The sequence below is a fragment of the Pinus tabuliformis genome, chromosome 2_2 (genome assembly GCF_031772625.1).
Source record: "Pinus tabuliformis cultivar Carrire ecotype Pingquan chromosome 2_2, CPIR1, whole genome shotgun sequence".
NCBI lineage: Eukaryota > Viridiplantae > Streptophyta > Pinopsida > Pinales > Pinaceae > Pinus > Pinus tabuliformis.
In genome coordinates this window covers 387,058,666-387,078,970 of record NC_142300.1, presented here as the reverse complement: position 1 = coordinate 387,078,970, position 20,305 = coordinate 387,058,666, and positions in this window count along the sequence as shown.

The window sequence follows — 20,305 nt, the reverse complement described above, 5'->3', positions numbered from 1 at the left end:
TAGAAGATGAAGAGTATGGGCTACATGATATTATTGATTGAATTTAAGTTATGCTTGGAAATCAATGTCATTTTTTGTAGCTATTAATTAGTTATACTTGTAATGTTTTGACTTTGATAGTTTATGAGAAGAGTAAGTATTTATTTAATGTTGTATATTTTCAATATTTGTATTATGTGATTTTCAGTTTAATTTCTATGTCAATCATTATTTTTTGAAACAAACTGTGATTATTATTAATTTTTGATGAGAAATTGATTAACAAAGGCGATTATTTAACCATTTTTTTTTAATTTTCTCCTATAAAATTTGTTTATTTGACATGTCATATTTAAAAAACAAATTCTCAAAATGTATAATTTTTTTGTTATATTTATATTCAAAATGTGTATTTTTATGTCAATTGTTAAATTTTTTGTTTTTTAGAGATATTATTTGATGTGCATTGAAATATTAATCAACGATATATACATATATAGAAGATCGAAACTTTAAAGTATCAACCTTTTTTTTAACTATGCAAAAAATAAAGATCTCACTAGAAAAAAATGAAAAGAAAAACAAAAAAATATGAAGAAAATTACTTCTAAAATTGTTAAATTTAGAAAATCATTATTAACATTTAACACATTAGAAAATTTAAAGTCAAAAAAGAAGTCTTCTAAAAAAAGGGCTTGACGCTACGTCAACACTTCTTAAAATTGGCATGAACATCACTAACATTTTAAAATGTACACAAAAACTTTACTCTAAAGATATATGTGTGTGTGTGTGTGTATTATGAATCAACACTTTTCAAAATCAGTTGATTTTGTTGCTACCTCAAAAAAATGGGTAATCATATCAATTCCTGTTTCAAAGATGACATTGTTTATTCTTTACATTGTAGAGAAGAAGGTACAAAATGTAAATTTTAACATCGAATAATGCACCCATATTAGCATTGGATTTTTTCCCCAATTTCAAATATTTTAGTTGTCGGAGATGAAGAGGGTTTTTTGTGGCTTTACAAGCTTAGTGCCAAATCTCGTGAAACAATCTATTTTGTTGTTATAGAATTTGGAAAGAAATTTTATGTTCTACATTTTGGGAATGGTTTCCAATGTGTTTGTCTTTGTTTTTGATCAATCTCTAATTCCTTCATTTGTATTCACAAATGCAATTTGAGTCTTCATTTCTTCTGAAGATGGGATGATAGGTTTTAGTGATTGATCTACATCCATTTTCAATTTTATTCAATGGGAAATGTTTTCCAATAGTTGTTTCTACACCACATGAGAACAAATTGGGATTTTTTCTATTGTTTGAGCACACCAAAGGGGATTCTCTTCAACCTACTTTCAAATTTATCCATACACATATCAACAATAGCATATCCATTCTTTGTATATCATGAGAGGCACAACAAAAGAGAAACTCTGGTGGAAATAAAAGATGGGTCTCAGAGTTGGAATATACTAGTTGGATTGATGATGATTATGGAAAATTCTCAGAGTTTTCAATCATTGAAATGCACAACACCTCTATTTTCAACACTTGGTAGGTTTATGGATAAAAATATGATTGAATACGCTTAGGGAGAACCTACAAAATCCACTTTCTCTGACAACACCATTGTAGAAAAGGGGATTATAGAGGGTCCAATTAATGTCTTTCTTTCATTCAATTTATTGCGTTTAATGTATTTTTGTCATAAAACATTTACAACTATTGAAATTTGCTTGCATCATGAAGAAGGACAATAATGTTGACCTATGTCAAGAAATCTAGGGTTTCTCATGGAGGTTGTCCAATTAGGGTCTCGGCGAGCGTGAAGACCATATTCTTACAAGCTTCAAGAACCTTTAGCAATATGAAAGGCACAACATCAAAGGTTAGTTCGATGTACGTTAAGCACAGTGGCAGAAAAATATGCTTGTTATGTAATCTAGCAACAACATTAGCAATAAGAATCCTCGGGTTTCCATGAACCCCATGTACTCGCCTTATGTCTCCTTTATTATTAAATTGTAAATACTTCTCATAATGTTATAGCTATGCTGAGATTGATATGGCATGCAATACTCATTAGACATGAGAGAAGAGTAAGGAATTTTAAGAGTTATGAGGGTAGGTAAAGGGCAATAGTAGGTGAATAGTCACCTCATTTCTAGAAGTATGTGTTAATGCCTTATTTAGAGAGGACTTTTGGCATTCAATCTAGGACTATGAGTAGAATAGTTGATCTATTCCTATAGAGCTATAGTCACTCAACTCTTGGAAGCTAGGAGGGTGAGTTGTGATGAGGATATGGTTTTGTATTAAATAATGGTATGTGTTCCCATGTTCAACTATTGGGCTTTGATGAATTGCAATATATGTACTTATATTTGAATTATAATTAACCAGAAGTTATTCATGTTTGACATTGATTCCCATGCTTACTCATAGTGGTTTTATTGGCTGTCTAGTATTTTCACTATATTTGGATGTGTGCTTCCATATAGGAAATATGTTATGGACTAGTTTTTAGTTGTTGTATGTGTGTTTTCTTTTGAATATGTTCTTAATTATTCCATGACATGTTAATGACCTATTGTGAACTAATTTCAAATTAACCTTTGGCTTGTTCTTGTTCATGTATGCCTCTGGCAGTTTTGGCTCACTAATCCTTCTCATGGTATACTTAATGTTTTTTTTTTACTCTCTTGTACCACTCTCTGCAGTTTGTCAATATTGGGTTGAATTTGTCTCATTGTCTAGGCATTTGATTCTTCTCCTCGCAATAACATCATCCATTTTGACAGCAAAGACTAAAAACATTCACGGTTGCAGTCGGGCCCACATACCATATAGGGTTCCTAGGCCAAATGGTGTAAGGTCTAATTGGGAATTCACATCGAGGGGACCCCCTTGCTATTGGTTGGACATCTAGCACTGTCAACAAAACTTTTAGAAGTTGGAAGAAAGTACCCTTAAGCAATAGTGGAATATGATAATGTAGTTGAATCCACACGTTTATGGCATAAACAACTAGGTCACATGAGCAAGAATGCAATAAATGTATTGAAACCACACACTACTTCCAAATTTGAACTCTCTAAATTTCAATTTTTTAAAATATTGTATATTTGTAAAATAGCGTAGATAAAAATTTAAAGTAGGTAGTCATGTTAGTAAAGAAATGTGTTATTATATTGATTCTAATGTTTGGGGGTCATATCATATAGTTTCATTCATAGGATCATCCTATTTTTAATGCTTATAGATGATTTATCTAGAAAAGTGTAGGCTTATGTTTTGAAAGTAAAGATGATGTGTTCGATACATTTAAATAATTTAGAGTAATGGTAGTGTTCTGAAACCAGTTCACAAAAAGATAGAAAATATAGATCAACGCCTTAGAAATCAACCTCTTTGAGGGGACAAAAACCCTTACATTACACAAATGAACAATTCTTGGATGATACAAAAGACAAGACCTCCTTTCTATATATAGGAGTCTAAGCGGTCATAATATAATTACAGCCGACATAACAATAATAATGTAAGAGCACAACAATAACAATAGTGGGCTTCTATGGGGCACAATAATAACAATATGAGGACTACATGGGCACAACAACATAATAACGTGATTGCACTAATAACAACAAGGGGTTAACCTAGTAGTATAGGGTCCTAACATGCCCCTGTCCTTCAAAAAGTGTTTTCCTCAATGCTTGAGTAGTTATCGATGCTTATGTATAAGATTCTTGTCTTCCCATGTGGAATCTTTAGTGGGTAAGTTATTCCACTAGATGAGATACTCTAAAATTGATCGATTTCATAAATTTCGAGTTCTTGTTTCCGTGACTTCTTTAGGTTCAAATATGATTTTTTCTTCCTCGTCAAGTTCCAGCAATATTTTTTAAACTAAGAGCTTGTCACCTATAACCTTCTTTAAGCATGAAACATGGAAAACTAGGGGAACTCAAGAAGATGCAGGAAGCTCCAATTTGTATGCCACAGTACCAATCTTTTGCATCACCTCGTAAGGACCATAGTAATTTGGTGATAATTTACTATCCTTCTTATCTTGGTTGAGGGATATTTGTTTGTATGGATGTAGTCATAAAAATACCCAATCACCTACATCAAAACTTCTTTCACTACGATGTTGATTTTCCTGATGCTTTAATTGAGTTTGCACCAAAGTGGGGTTATCCTTTAAAAGTTGGAGAACTTGGTGTTGATGCTTGATCTAATATTTCACTGTGTGAAACCTTTTCTTCTTGATATGTCCTTCTATCTTCAAAGTTTGAGGAGTGGTAATTCCTTCTAATCCATTACAATATATGGTTGGATTCATTTTTTGGTGCTCGATGTGATCTTTCACTTCTTGAACATTTTTTTTTCTTGATATGTCCTTCTATATTGAGAGTTTGAGGAGTGGTAATTCCTACGAATGCATTGAAAGATATAGTCAGATTCATTTCTGCTTTCTCTGGGGTTGGTTATTGGTGTGTATCATCTTCTTTTGATGTTTCTTGATCCTTTTCTTCCTCCTCCTCACAATCAATGTAAAATAATTTCTTCTCAGCACACTTATGACCTTTAATGTATTTTCTATCACAACTGTAACAAAGTTCATTTTCTCCTTTTTCTTCCAATTGTTGTGGTGTCAACCGTGTAGGTTGTGGAAGGCTAGGAGAAACAATGCTTCCATATTTATAATTATGAGTGGTAGTATTTCTTGTTGCCATAATTTTTCTTTCAATTTGTCTTGCCAACCTGAATGCCTTCTCCAATGAATCAGGTTCCCAAAGGTGAACCTCATGTTCAATGTTATCCTTTAAAGTCCCTATGAAGACATCAATCCTCTACTTCTCTAGAATATCATTTACCTTTATATTCAATTTTTGAAAGTCCTCAATGTTCTTTGCCATTGAACCCTTTTGTTTGAGATTTATCAATTGGCTAAAGAATGTGTTTCTCTTTGTATACTCATAATGTGCTATCATTTCCTCTATGAAAACTAACCACGTGATAAGTGGTTTACGAAAAAAAAGTCCTTTATAGCATAAAAATTGATTTGGTTCTAAATATAAAGATGGAATATGTACCTTTTGTAATAATTATACATCATGTAGATCAAAATATTGTTCCTTCTGTAGTATCCAATTTACCAAATCCTTGCCATCAAACTTCCTCATATCGCCTTTTCTTGATTTTAGGAGCTCTACGTTTAATCTGTTGTATCTCCGAAAATATAGTGAAACAAGATCTAAAATTTGGGCACAAGATTCACCAAGATTTCGTCTCAAATCAGTTTTAATTTTAGAGTCTGAATCTTCATAGATAAAAATTATGGTTAAAATTCCACGATGAATTGTTTGAGATGGAATTCTGGAGCTTACAAAAACCCCAACTGCCTTAGATCACATTTCGAAATTATAGTGAGACAAGATACACAATTTGGACCAAGGATTGCTGGGAGTTCGGCTCAAATGGGTTTTTTGTTTAGCTTCTGAAACATCGCAAAAAAAGAGTTATATCAAAAATTTCACGATGCCCTATTTGCTGCAGCGAAACCCTAGAATCCAAATCTCTCATATGAAATGTTATTAAACAAGATCACAAAAAGATAGAAAATATAGATCAATGCCTTAGAAATCAACCTCTTCGAGGGGGAAACCTCCTCTACATTACAGAAATGAACAATTCTTTGATGATACAAATGACAAGACCTCCTTTCTATATATAGGAGTCTAAGGGGTCATAATATAATCAGAGCCGACATAAAAATAATAATGTAAGAGCACAAAAATAACAATAGTGGGATTCTATAGGACAAAATAATAACAATACGGGGACTAAATGGGCACAACAATATAATAAGGGGGTTGCACTAATAATAATAAGAGGTTACACTAGTAGTATATGCACCTAACATGTAGAAAAGTAAACTAAGAAAACAATAAAAATATTTAGTGGTGGGGAATAGAGGCAAATTCAGTTATTTATAATTCAAAAAATATTGCAATTAAGATAGGATCATAAGACAAAAAGCTAGAATATATACTCCTAGTGAAATGGTATAGCAAAGCACATGAATAGGACTCTTCTATAAAGAGCGAGGAGAATTATCAACAAGGCTAATTTTCAACAATAATTATGTGTAGAAATAATTAATATTGCTTTTTTATTGTAAATTGGTCACCATTAGTTGCAATAAATTGTAAAATCCCTTAAGAGGTATGGACAAGTCATCCCTATGTTGATTCAAATTTAAAAATATTAGGGTTGTGAAGCTTCAGTACTTACTCAATAGAATCAACATTATAAATTAAACCATAGATCAAAGATAAATAAATTTGTTAGCTATGATTATGTTTCTAAGGGATATATATTCTAGGATCTCACTTTCCAAGAAATTATCATCAATAGGGATGTCATATTTGATGAATGCTCTCTTATTAAATCACATTGTGTAGAAGATGTTTTGAAATAGGTATAGGAACACGAATCAAATCAACAAATTCAATTCGATATTGAACCATCTACAAACACATGGAACTAAGAAGAAGATTATACTGATAAAGAAGCTATATATGCTCAAGAGTTTCATGGAAATGTTGAAATTCCATAACCAATATCGAGAAGATCCACACGCAAGAGAAACCCTCCTAAAATTTATATTTATTTCACTTCATTTATTGTTTTAGTTACTAATTACGGTAACCTTTCTTATTATCATGAAGTAGTATATGATATCAATAATGTCAAATGCAATGGAATGATGAAAGAAGAAGTGGATGCCTTGGATTGAAACAAAACTTTGGATTTGGTAGAACTTCTAAAAGATAGAAAGGTTGTTGGATGTAAATGGGTCTACAAATTGAAGATAGATGTTGATGTTGATATCAAAATTATAAATCCAAGTTGGTCACGAAAGGACACTCTCATATGGAAGGTATAGATTTCCATGAAATATTTCCATAACTTGTTAAACTTGTATATGTTTGCATTGTCTTAACACTGGTTGATTTTCTTGATTTGGAAATATATAATTTGGACGTTAAAATAACTTTCTTTCATGGAGATTTGGATGAGGATATTTATGTGGAAGATCCACAAGTCTTTTTGTAACATTGTAACAAAATATTTTTTTGCAAGCTCAAGAAATCATTGTATGGCCTGAGGAGGTCACCCAGAGTAATGGTACAAGAAGCTTGATGCCCTCATTATAATCTATCACTATACTAGAAGGGAGTATGACCATTGTGTGTAATTTAAGTATTTAAATGATATATTTAATATATTGAAGTTATATTTTGTTGATATTCTTATTGCAAGAAAAATCATCGATGGGAGAAAGAGATTGAAGGCTCATATTGTTAGGACGTATAATATGAAGGATCTAGGAGAAACAAATAAAACTTTCTCATTGAAATACATCGAGATCAAAAAAATGGAAATTTGAGGTTTTCATAGAAAAAGTACATTTAGAAAATACTTGTCAATTTTGGGATGAATAATGTGAAACTAGTTAATATCCCTTTCACTTTTGATTTTAATATTTCTTTAGGTTTATTTCCTAGTAGTGAAGAAGAAAAAGATTATTGTATTGTGTAATTTATCGTGATGTGGTAGGAAGTCTGATGTATGTAATGGTTTGTACTAAACTAGATATTTCACATGCAGTGGGTTTTGTTAAGACCGGCGTCTTGATCTCATTTTGGAATGAGTGTTCCCCTTGCGCCCCCCATTCATACAGCCCAAGCTCCCCATCTAAGAGCCGAACCAAGTTGGTCCGACACGCGCTCTCCTCTTCTTCCCGGTCTGAATATGCGAAGTTACTTATGCCTGAAATAACGGTGACTTCCCTTGTATTATTGACCCCTTCCCAGTTGTTGAGGTAGGGAGGAATGAAGCAAACCTTTAGTGCCATTTCGAGGAGCCGTATGAACCTCGGGATTTTTCCTTTTACCCAACCTAATAAGAGGAGTTGTTTGTCCCCAAAGGTGCGGGTAAGGTTGTATCCTAGCCACTTGAGCACCTCGAACCTTTCCAGCCCGATCTCTAGTACGGAATAGGGAGAATGTGCTCCCAACGACTTAACATAGTCACGGAGCCAACTAAGCCGACTACTAATTGGGTTCAGTTCAGGTAACGGGTCCTTTCCTAGATAAATGGTCTGGTCTTCCTCTTCCAGTGTAGTTGGTGCTTGAACTACTGAAGCTTCCAGGAATCCTGCGGAACATGGGGGTTCTTCAATAGCCCTTGCTGAGGGGACAGGGGTTTCTTTCCTTCTCAATGCTCAGCTTATTATCATTGTGGCCAACTGGAAACCCACCTTTTTGCTTTTTGCATAATGCCGAGCCTCGTACTCCTCCAGTGACATCCCCCATAGGCAGATATCTGCGTCGGGATATACATCCGGGTCAGGAAACATTGAGCAAACCTTTCCCCAGCTCTTGACTTTCATAAAGTGTAGTTTCCCCTCCACGACCAAAGACCTAAACTCCTTTAGGAGAAGTAAATCTATGAAATGAGCATCACGTTACAGTGAAATGGGTGCTTTCGTATCTTAGAGGCACTATTGCGTATTTTATCACATTTAATGGTTGTAATGATTATTTCTTTGGATATGTCGATTTTGATTTTGCAAGTGAATTGGACAAGAAAATGTATACTTCAAGTATGTCTTTTCTCTTACTCGGGGATCCATTAGTTGGATGTCGAAGCTCTAATAAACAGTGACTTCATCCAACATAGTAGAAAATTACATTCCTGTCTCACATGCTTGCAAAGAAGAAATTTAGTTGAAGGTCTTCCAATTGAACTTGGAAGATTGTAGAACAATGTAATTGTATTTTTTCATAGTGAGCACTATACATTTAGCTACAAATCCAATTCATCATACAAATAGTAAACATATTGATAGAATGATGCAGGAGCATATAGCCTGGGGTTGAATTCCTACCAAGGGAGTTGGTTCCCTAAGTTAGGATTTAATTATTTATTGTACTTTCCTATACTTTTAGGAGAGAATGAGAATTATTGTAAATAGGAGAGATTTCGACAATATTTGGGAAGAATATGGAGATTTGAGGGTTAGTTGGATATCATATAGAGAAAAGGGATTAGTTGAGAGTTTTTATGGATTATTGGAGGATATAAAGAGATATTATAGGAGTTTTCTTAGGATCTAGAACCTAATTTGGGCTTAGATACACCTGTATAAATCTAGGTGAGCCATGAGGCATGTAAGTGTAGGAATGACAATAAAGAGTGAGTGGTAAATTATTAGGCCAATATTTCTCTTGTAAATATTTTATTTATTAATGAATTATTTCTAAGATTTTATATGCATACATATTGTGTGGATTTCAGTTTTATGTTGTGTGTTAATTTGTAATTTGCAAGCGACATCATATAAATTACTATTTTATAAGACATGCTACTAATGGAGGTGGAGTAGATATTTAAAAGTTCCACACTCAAGAAAAGTGTGGAAATATATTTAAAAAACCATTTTTGATAAAGAAGGTGTTGTCATGTCTAAATTCTCTTGGCTTACATAAGAGATGATTGTAACATACCCCTTTTCACATAGAAAAATAAAAATAAAATAGTCATTGATATAACTACAAGATCAACATCATATTAGGAAATAAGTTTTCACAATGTCCTTGGATTTATTATAATATTCCTCCATTTTCCTAAATTATATATCTTCATTTAACACTTTCACAAGAAACTTTTATTAATATTAGACCATTGATGCTCAATTTTATCTATTTCATTTCTAAATTCGTTCATGTGCACTTATCATGTGTACTTACCATATGTTGTGTACTTACCATATGTTCCTTGTGTCTACTAACTTTCTTTTCATGACTAATATCATTCCTAGAATATTAATTTTCATCTGGTCATAGTTTTACATGGTTGTGATCTTTCTAAACCATTTATTTATAGTTCACATACGCTAAGTTAAGGTTTTATTTCTTTATAGTTTTTATCCAAAGTATATATATTCTTCATACATGTGCACCCCCTGATGCCCTTTTTAATTCAAGGATGTAGTTTATATTTCGTTTCATTATTGGTTAACCATATAAATACACTCATTCTCCTTGGAAACCTAAAGGGTTAAGACCCTTCCATGTGATCGATACAACCTGTAACATTTTAGTTAAGGCGACTCATTGCATTCACATGGTTTTCATGTTCCATGGCTAGTATTTAACGCAAAGATACAATGGCTAAGGTAAGAGAAAGGAACATGACTCGGTAAAGTTGTTTTCTCAATGTTCATTTGATTTTGTCAAATTTTTCACCACTGACCTGGTTCTTTCATCTGGGCAAGCCGAATGAGGGTTTTGAACCCTATCAATTTTCCATGATAGACATTCTTAGTTTCATTGGCCATTTGTAACTTTAGGCTATTATACTTCCACCTGGTCAGAATTATTTACCCATGCAACTAATTTTAGAGAGGTAGCTTCAAATTTCTCCCCTTATTTCACTACGTTTTTATTTTTGGACTTTTCATAATACGTCATTCTAATTTCGAAATGCTACATTCTTCTTGTTAGCAAGAACGTAAGGATTATTTTCTTATGCACCCTTTTGAGACTTTGTTCGACCCCTTTTTAATATGGTTACGAAAACTCTAGAGTACTTCAAGGGTTTTCTTGTTTACCCATTGGTTCAGGTATTATTTCTTCCTATTCTCTGCATATTTTTGTCGCTCAGTTCCCACGTTTTCGGTTCATTTCTCCTCAATATTCTAGAGAGGAGTTTAAGAGATTAATCCTTCAAGGGTCTCCACCTTTAACTCTATAGGTAATTCCCTCATGCCCTTTTCTTAATTTCCATTACTACATCTCACTATAAATTGTTTTCTTCAACCCTATATCATCTAGAAATCAAACCATTAGTGGTTTTTTTCAACTAGTATTCAAAATCTGGAACATAAATCTAACCTACTCAATGTTTACCAACTGTCGAAAAATTGGGTTTTTCCCCAACCCTCATCTCAATCCTTGATTAAATTTTTGGTCTTTATTCCCAGAATTATTATTTTTAACATTTAATGATTTCTAGGAACCCTATGAGATAGACCATGTTTCTCCCAACCAAAAAGCTGAAACTAGAGATCCCCCAATCTTAGACTTCATGCTTCTAGAAATAACAACCTCTTTTGTATTACTTATTGGTATTTTCATAACTCTTCTGAACGTATTTTTCCTTTGCAGTGCCCTACATTTAGGGTTTGCAACCTTTAATTATCTAATGTTATTATTTTATTCAGTATTTTTTTTTCCTTTTCTCTTTAAACCATGCCTTTCTCTCCTATTATGCTTTATTTTTCTTTTCACTAAACTTAGAATTTCTCTCCAAATATGTTTTTAGCATAAAATTTATCTCTCATTATGTTATTTTCTAATTACTAATTTAGCATAATATTTCTCTCCAATTATATTATTTTCTTAATATTAATTTCTCCTACGGTTTTTAGGAAATTTTTTTGGGAAGGTACAATATGTGGACTTGAGCACTTAACATATTTTCTAGAATAGTAAGAATTCTTTATTACTCATGTACTCTTTCACATAGTTTTCCCAAGGTAAAGCATTTATTAACAATATTAATTGTATAATCCCTCAATCCCGATCCTAGCATCCACAAGTGTTAAGTTCAAATCATAATCATAATATTCTAAAAATAGTCATGCCTTTAAAAATAAAAGCACCAAGGGTATCACATCTTCCCCCCTTGAAGTAAAGAAAACCCTCAATGTTTCCTAAATTTCATCATTTCTGATGTTGTGAAAGGAATTCATGCCACATTGCCTTTTAATTTTAAATTGTTGGGTCCCTATAATACTAGTGATTACCCCATTACTATTGTAGTTATACCCCTTATTTATATTGTTGTGCCCCTATTACCCCCATATTGTTATTTCTGTGCCCCTTAGAATCCCTCTATTGTTATATTTGTGGCTTTATATTATTATTGTTAGGTCGGCTGGATTATATTGTGACTCCTTAGACTCCTATATATATAGAAAGGAGGTTTTGTCATTTGTATCATCCAAGAATTGTTCATTTATGTAATGTAAAGGAGGTTTCCCCCTTGAAGAGGCTGAATTCTAAGGCGTTGATCTTTCTTTTCTATCTTTTCTTGAGTTGGTTTCATAACATTTGATATCAGAGCTTTGGATTCTAGGGTTTCGCTGCTCCAAACAGGTCATCGTGGCATTTTCTCTATAACTTTTTTCTGTGACGTTTCAGAAGTCACAAAAAAAACCCATTTGATAAGACATCGCGCTGAACCTTGAGTCCGAATTTCAGAGCATTTCGCGTGATATTTTCGGAGATATGATCTGAGGAAGTTGGTCTTTTTGCAGACTCCTGAATTACATTCAAAACAGGTGACCTGGGGAAAATCGTCATAACTTTCTTTCTGAGCATCGGATTTAAATTTCGTAAGAAGGTGCAGAAAGAGGACGGACTTTAGTTTTCTTGTATATATTTTTCAGAGTCAAAGGTTGGAACAGTGACACGTGGCACTTCATACAAGTTCGCTCTACTGAACTAGTCTATAATCAGGTCACTGCTGGAGATTGTGCATAACTCTTTCTTGGAGAATCCAATTTGGATCAGACTAGTGGCATTGGAAAGAGGACATAGAAGGCTACTACAGGTCACAATTTTAGAACTGGATGATTCGAAATTACAGAGATACATTAGATTCAATATCAGGCTTCTACAAAGTAAAAAAAAGTTGTGTAGTTTTTTTTTTTAATTTTTGCATAAGCTTGGTTGAAGGAATTCAAAGGGCATAGTAAAGCATTATTATCGGTAACTAATGCCCCAAGGAAAGAAAATGCAAACACCTAGTAAGGAGCCTGAAAGCTCTAGCATGACTCATGAAGAAGAGGAAGAAATGCTACATGATATATCAAAATTACAAGAACAAGTGCAACAAATGTCACGCTCACAAAAGCTAACATATGCTAAGATAAATGGCGTGGAATCTAAGATAAAGGGCATGGAAGGTAAGATGGATGATCTGAAGACAGATTTAAGGACAGATTTGAAGATAGACATGGCAGATTTGAAGACAGATTTGACAATTTTTTTACAAGAAATACTTACTAATGGTGAAAAGGTTGTAAAGGAAACTCATGATGTGAACAAAAGAAATGTTAATCATGATTCCTTAGACTCTAATGTTGGATCGAAGACCCACCATGTTCCAAAAATCGATATGAGGAAGTTTGATGGCAAGGATCCCGCCACATGGATATTACAGATGGAGCAATTCTTCGATCTCAATAATGTGCAAAACACACAAAAGGTACGTATGGCAACTTTATATTTGGAACCAAATCAGTTTGTATGGTATCAATGGCTTTGCTCTCGTAAACAATTTATCACTTGGGCAATTTTTACGGAAGAATTGATAGCACATTATGAGGATACAAAAAGCAACACTTTTTTTAGCCAATTGATAAGTCTCAAACAAAAGGGTTCAATAATGGAGCACATTGAGGAGTTCCAAAAATTGAACATAAGGGTAAAAGATATTCCAGAGGAGCATAGGATTGATGTGTTCATAGGGTCTTTAAAGGATAATATCCAACATGATGTGCGCCTTTGGGAACCTGATTCATTAGAGAAGGCATTCAGGTTAGCAAGAAAAATGGAAAGCAAAATTATGGCAACTAGGAAGCATACCATTCACAACTATAAAGACGGAAGTGTTGTTGCCCATAGTCTTCCACAACCTACAAGGTTGACACCACAACAATTGGAAGAAAAAAGAGCAAAAGGGCTTTGTTACAATTGTGATAGCAAATACACAAAAGGTCATAAGTGTGCTGAGAAGAAATTATTCTACATAGATTGTGAAGAGGAAGAAGAAAAGGAGCAAGAAAGGTCAAAAGAAGAGGATATATTCCAGGAACAAAGCCTAGATGAAGAACAAATAAATCCGACCATATCTTGTAATGCATTGGTGGGAATTACCACTCCTCAAACCATCAAGATAGAAGGACAAATCAAGAAGAAAAAGGTAATAGTGTTGATTGATTCAGGAAGCACCCACAATTTTATTCATTGTAGGGTAGCAAAAGAATTGAATTGCTTCCTATATCCAGCACCAGAGTGTCAAGTGATGATTGCAAATGGAGGAACAATAAATTGTTCTGGAAAGTGCCATAATATCAAGCTATCCATGGGAGAATATGTATTGACTAGCCCAATGCTTTCCATTCCAATGGGAGGTGCTGATGTTGTACTAGGAGTCCAATGGCTACAATCCTTGGGTACAATAGCTTTTAATTTTCAAGAACTTTTCATGAAATTTTCTGTGGAAGGAAAGGAAGTTGAATTAAGGGGTATTGCAGGGAAACCAGGAAAGATAATCAGCTCTAATGGCATGACAAAGCTTCTAAAAAAGGAGCAAAGAGGTGTAATTGCACAATTATGTTCGCTAGATGTTTCCACATTGGAATCATCTATTTCTCCAGATCTCCAAAAAGTCCTGGACAATCATTCCAAGGTATTTGAGACTCCCAAAGGTCTCCCACCTATGCGTGATCATGATCATGCTATTCATCTGATTCCAGGAAGTGTTCCTCCAAACATCAGGCCGTACAGATATCCATATGTCCAAAAAAGTGAAATTGAACGTATGGTTGCAGAAATGCTAGAGGCTGGTATAATTCAACCGAGTCAAAGTTCTTTCTCAGCTCCAGTAGTATTGGTGCACAAGAAGGATGGATCATGGCGCATGTGTCCAGATTATAGGGAGCTCAACAAGCTCACTATTAAAGATAAGTTCCCCATTCCTGTCATTGATGAATTACTGGATGAATTGCATGGATCAATTTACTTCACCAAGTTGGATCTTCGTTCGGGATATCATCAAATCAGAATGAAGATTGAAGACATTCCGAAAACGGCATTTAGAACTCATGAGGGTCATTATGAATTTTTGGTCATGCCTTTTGGCCTTACCAATGCACCTTCAACATTTCAAGGTTTGATGAATTCAATTTTCAAACCATTCCTTAGAAAATTTGTGTTAGTATTTTTTGATGATATACTAATCTACAGCAAGTCTTGGAAGGATCATGTTGAACATGTTGACAAGGTGCTACAACTATTGGAGGAGAAACAATTATATGCAAAAAGATCCAAATGTTTCTTTGGAGTCCAGGAGGTGGAATATTTGGGTCATATTGTATCTCATGAAGGAGTTAAGGTAGACCCTAGCAAAATTAAAGCCATTAAGGAATGGAAAATCCCCACATCCATAAAGCATCTGCGAGGATTTCTTGGGTTGACAGGGTATTATCGCAAGTTTGTTAAGAATTATGGGAGAATAGCAGCACCTCTAACAACATTATTGAAGAAAGATTCATTTTCATGGACTCCGGAAGCAACAAAGGCCTTTGAACATCTTAAAGAGGCAATGTGCCAAGCACCGGTCTTAGCTACACCGGACTTCACAAAAACCTTTATTGTGGAATGTGATGCTTCAGGAAATGGAATTGGTGCTGTTCTAATGCAAGATGAAAGACCCATTGCTTTTGAAAGTCGTCCAATCAAGGGAAAGTTTTTAAGCAAAGCTATTTATGAGAAGGAAATGTTGGCAATACTCCATGCACTTAAGAAATGGCGACCCTACCTAATGGGAAGACACTTCAAGGTAAAAACGGATCATGATAGCCTTAAATACTTTTTAGAACAAAGATTATCCTCTGAAGAGCAACAAAAGTGGGTCACAAAGATGTTGGGTTATGACTTTGAAATCATCTACAAAAAAGGGAAGCAAAATGTGGTGGCAGATGCACTCTCAAGAAAGGATGAGGATGTGGAAGCATTGTTGTGTGCCATTTCTATTATCCAACCAGATTGGATAAACGAAGCAAAGGAGGAATGGAAGAATGACGAAGAAGTGTGGGCACTTATTCGAAAGCTACAACAAGATTCCAGTACTTCTGATACATTTAGCTGGAAAAATGATTCGTTATGGTACAAAGATCGCTTATACCTCTGTAAGAATTCCCAGCTAAAACAAAAGATTCTTATGGAATTGCACACTTCTCCCTTAGGAGGGCACTCAGGATTTTTAAAAACTTACCACAGGGTTAAGAAGGAATTTTTTTGGGATGGCCTTAAATCAGATATTCAAAAGTTTGTGGCGGAATGTTTGGTTTGCCAACAAAATAAAGTTGAAACAATTAAGACACCGGGTCTATTACAACCTTTATCCATTCCAAGCCAACGTTGGGAGGAGGTTTCAATGGATTTTATCACAGGTTTACCCAAGTCTGAGGGAAAGAGTGTCATCATGGTGGTAGTTGACAGACTTACCAAGTATGCACACTTTTGTGCATTATCACATCCATTTAAAGCCAGTACAGTTTCTACTGCATTTATGGAAACAGTTCAAAAGCTACATGGAAACCCAAAGATTATTGTAAGTGACAGAGATCCCATTTTCACTGGAAATTTTTGGACAGAATTATTTTCTTGTCTTGGTACTCAGTTAGCTCATAGCTCATCTTATCATCCTCAATCTGATGGGAAAACTGAGATAGTAAACAAATGTTTGGAAGGATATCTTCGTTGCTTTGTATCTGATAAACAGACACAATGGGTCAAATGGTTGCCTCTGGCTGAATGGTGGTATAACACTTCCTTCCATACAGCAACAAAAATGACCCCATTTATGGCACTTTATGGGTATCAACCACCATCAATCACATCATATTTAAGAGAAAATTCTAAGGTTCAGGCAGTGGAACATCACATCGAACATCAACAACAAGTCCTCCAACTCTTAAAGGATAACCTCGTGTTGGCACAAAATAGAATGAAACAACAGGCAGATCAACATCGCAGTGAAAGAAGTTTTGATGTAGGTGATTGGGTATTCCTACGGCTACAACCATATAAGCAAATGTCCCTAAAGCAAGCTAAGAAGGATAATAAATTATCACCAAAGTATTATGGTCCGTACAAGGTGTTGGAAGATTGGTACTATGGCATACAAATTGGAGCTTCCTGCAGCTTCTCGATTGCACCCAGTTTTCCATGTTTCATGTTTAAAGAAGGTTATAGGTGACAAGCTCCCAGTTCAAACAATATTGCCAGAACTTGACGAGGAAGGAAAAATTATATTGGAACCGGAAGCAGTCACAGAAACAAGAACTCGACAGCTACGAAATCGATCAATTTCAGAGTATCTTATCAAGTGGAAGAACTTATCCGCTGAAGATTCCACATGGGAGGATGAGAATTTTATGCAGAAGTATCCAGAACTGCTCAAGCGTTGAGGACAACACTTTTTTGAAGGAGAGGGGCATGTTGGGTCCCTATAATACTAGTGATTACCCCATTACTATTGTAGTTATAACCCTTATTTATATTGTTGTGCCCCTATTACCCCCATATTGTTATTTCTGTGCCCCTTAGAATCCCTCTATTGTTATATTTGTGGCTTTATATTATTATTGTTAGGTCGGCTGGATTATATTGTGACTCCTTAGACTCCTATATATAGAAAGGAGGTTTTGTCATTTTTATCATCCAAGAATTGTTCATTTATGTAATGTAAAGGAGGTTGCCCCCTCGAAGAGGCTGAATTCTAAGGCGTTGATCTTTCTTTTCTATCTTTTCTTGAGCTGGTTTCATAACATAAATATAGTCTCTTTAGGGTTAAAGTGTTTCCAATGCACTTTATTTGAGTGATGGATCCATTATGAGGTAAAGTTATGAAAATCGTACTCAACTTGTATCTATGCTAAACATATGTTATCAATTTGATTTAGGCACCCCACAAAGGGTCATCAACGTTCACCCAACAAGGGTTATCAACATCCAACAAACAAGGGTTAACAACATCATTATAACATGTCAATTGATAAAAATAGATCCTTTTATATATTTACCTAGTGGTTATTCCTAGTGGCATGGACATCATCCAATTATTTTAGCATGAATTTCAAGGCATGTGATTTCCAATTTCCTTTCATATCACTAACATATTGGTAATAATAATTAAATGACTAGTTTTCTTACCTCACTTCTTCTTATGAGTCACACTAGTGACGTGTCATATCACAAAACATTCTATATTTTACTTTGTTACCACAATTTCACAGATGCATTAGGCACATATATACATAGATTAGGATATCCCCCATTTTCCTCCATTCCAATCATTTTTATATTACTCCTTGTTCTAGTACAAGTGGACTTCACCATGTCCATAATTGTTTCTTTCTTTTAGTGGAAACTAAAAGTTCATGGTTAGCAACACATGGAAAAGTTTAGAAAATAGTATGACTATGCTCAATGTATTCAAAAAAACAAAAAGGAGTTATAACATTCCAAAACTACAACATTCCTTCTACATTTCATCACTACCTTACTTTAATTCACTCCCTTGATATTTTTATTCCACTGTGCATTGTAGGTTGTTGATGCAGGCTCTATTCCTCTTACATTCTTATGTGTATCAATTTTATTAACACACATTATGTTACTATAAATCTATTCATCAATTTAGGACATCTTCTCAATATTAGAAAAAATACATTACATCAACTAGAAAAGCTAGGTTAAGAGATTCCCTTTCATGGTTATGGTTGCACGACTTAGTCATAACCCTTTTCATTTTCACTATTCCAAGACATAAAAAAAATCTAATTTTGTTGGGCTTCTCTAGGGAATCCAATCAACATCCACTTGTTTATCCTACTACAACAACTGAAGTCAAACTTTATTTAACTATATTTCATTCAAGATATAACCCACTTTCTTGGTCATTTTGATTCTAGGTGAACTTAACACTTTCCTTTTTGGAAAATGATATAATATAAACCAATTAGAAAAAATTTAAATGAATAAACAATACAAATTTGTAATCCCGTACAGATATGAGGACTATTTCATCCTACGAGTTCATGTCAATGAAGACGTTGTTTCCCTCTTCAGTGTCCATTGTAATTTCCTTTCCAGGAATTACATGTTTTTGTTCTTATTAGTCCCTGCCATCTGGCAATGGCCAGGGACTATAGTAATCGATTATGCCCATATTAACATTAGTTCACCTATCTGTGGAATTCATTATCACGATATAACCAAAGTTTCTAGACACAGACTGATTCACGATCGAAAGTTTGTCAATATAGATATATTTTCCTTCTTATTTGGCCTCTTCCCGAGGCTGAAGAGGGAAAGCATATGTTATAAATAGTATTTGGTTTCGTATTTTCAAACTATAAATACTAGCTAGCTTAATGCTAGCTATTAGCTGAGCACATTAAATGCTAGTTTTGTTTCACTGCATACATGGTATGCAAATTTTAATATGATTCCTTTCGAAGCTTTCCTAAAGGACGTATGGATCTTTTCAACGTGTGGATCTTTCTCACACTACCATTTGGATCTTTGTAACAATTATGTGGCGCTGGGATATCCAGAGTTGGGTTTAAACCTTATTGCTAATAATCGATTTTTGTAGACTATGCCAAGCCAAACTGGTTGCCTCCTTCCAGACCTGGATCCCTGGATCCCTGTCAATACTTGTGAAGGTCGTCTGCAGGAACCGAGCAGCTTATGCCTGTCAAAGTCATCTGCCGGAAGAACAAGTCCACCTAGTCATTCAGGCTGCAAAAGAAAAGAGGGCTTATGCTAAATATCTTGAACTCACACCAGACTTTCATACCAGTAAATAGAAGATGTGCCAGAAATAGAACTTGGAACCAATAGGATCTGGAACGGGTCCAATTCGATCTGCATATGTACCTAGTAACTGGCTGAAACTTGATCCAGCATCCTCACCCGAAAGCTAGCGCCTGGGTTGAATCAGTAGTTTACCTTGCTTAAGCAGCAACACATCTAGATGCAGATAGTTATCGAGATGGAGATTCAGCTCTGCAACAACTATGCATATTGCTGCTATCTGTATCTGCTATCTGTATCTTCGCAGGGAGAAGACCTTCCTCCATACGAGAAGAGGGATACGATCACGAAAGACTTCGGGTCTTGAGCTGGTGTGCGATGGTCCTGGTAACTAACCTGGATGAAGCATTGTTCCATGAACAAATGGAATATCAAGCCACCGAGAGTTGGCATTTCTGAAAGATAGAATCTCCTCTCGCAGAGACAACCTATGCCGTTATAGTAGACATGAAGAACACAAGTCTTTAGGGCTTGAATTTATCAAATTATTTTCTCTTTTCTGAACAATTTGAAAATTTCGCTTCAATTTATCATATTATTTTCTCTTTTCTGAACAAATTGAATTT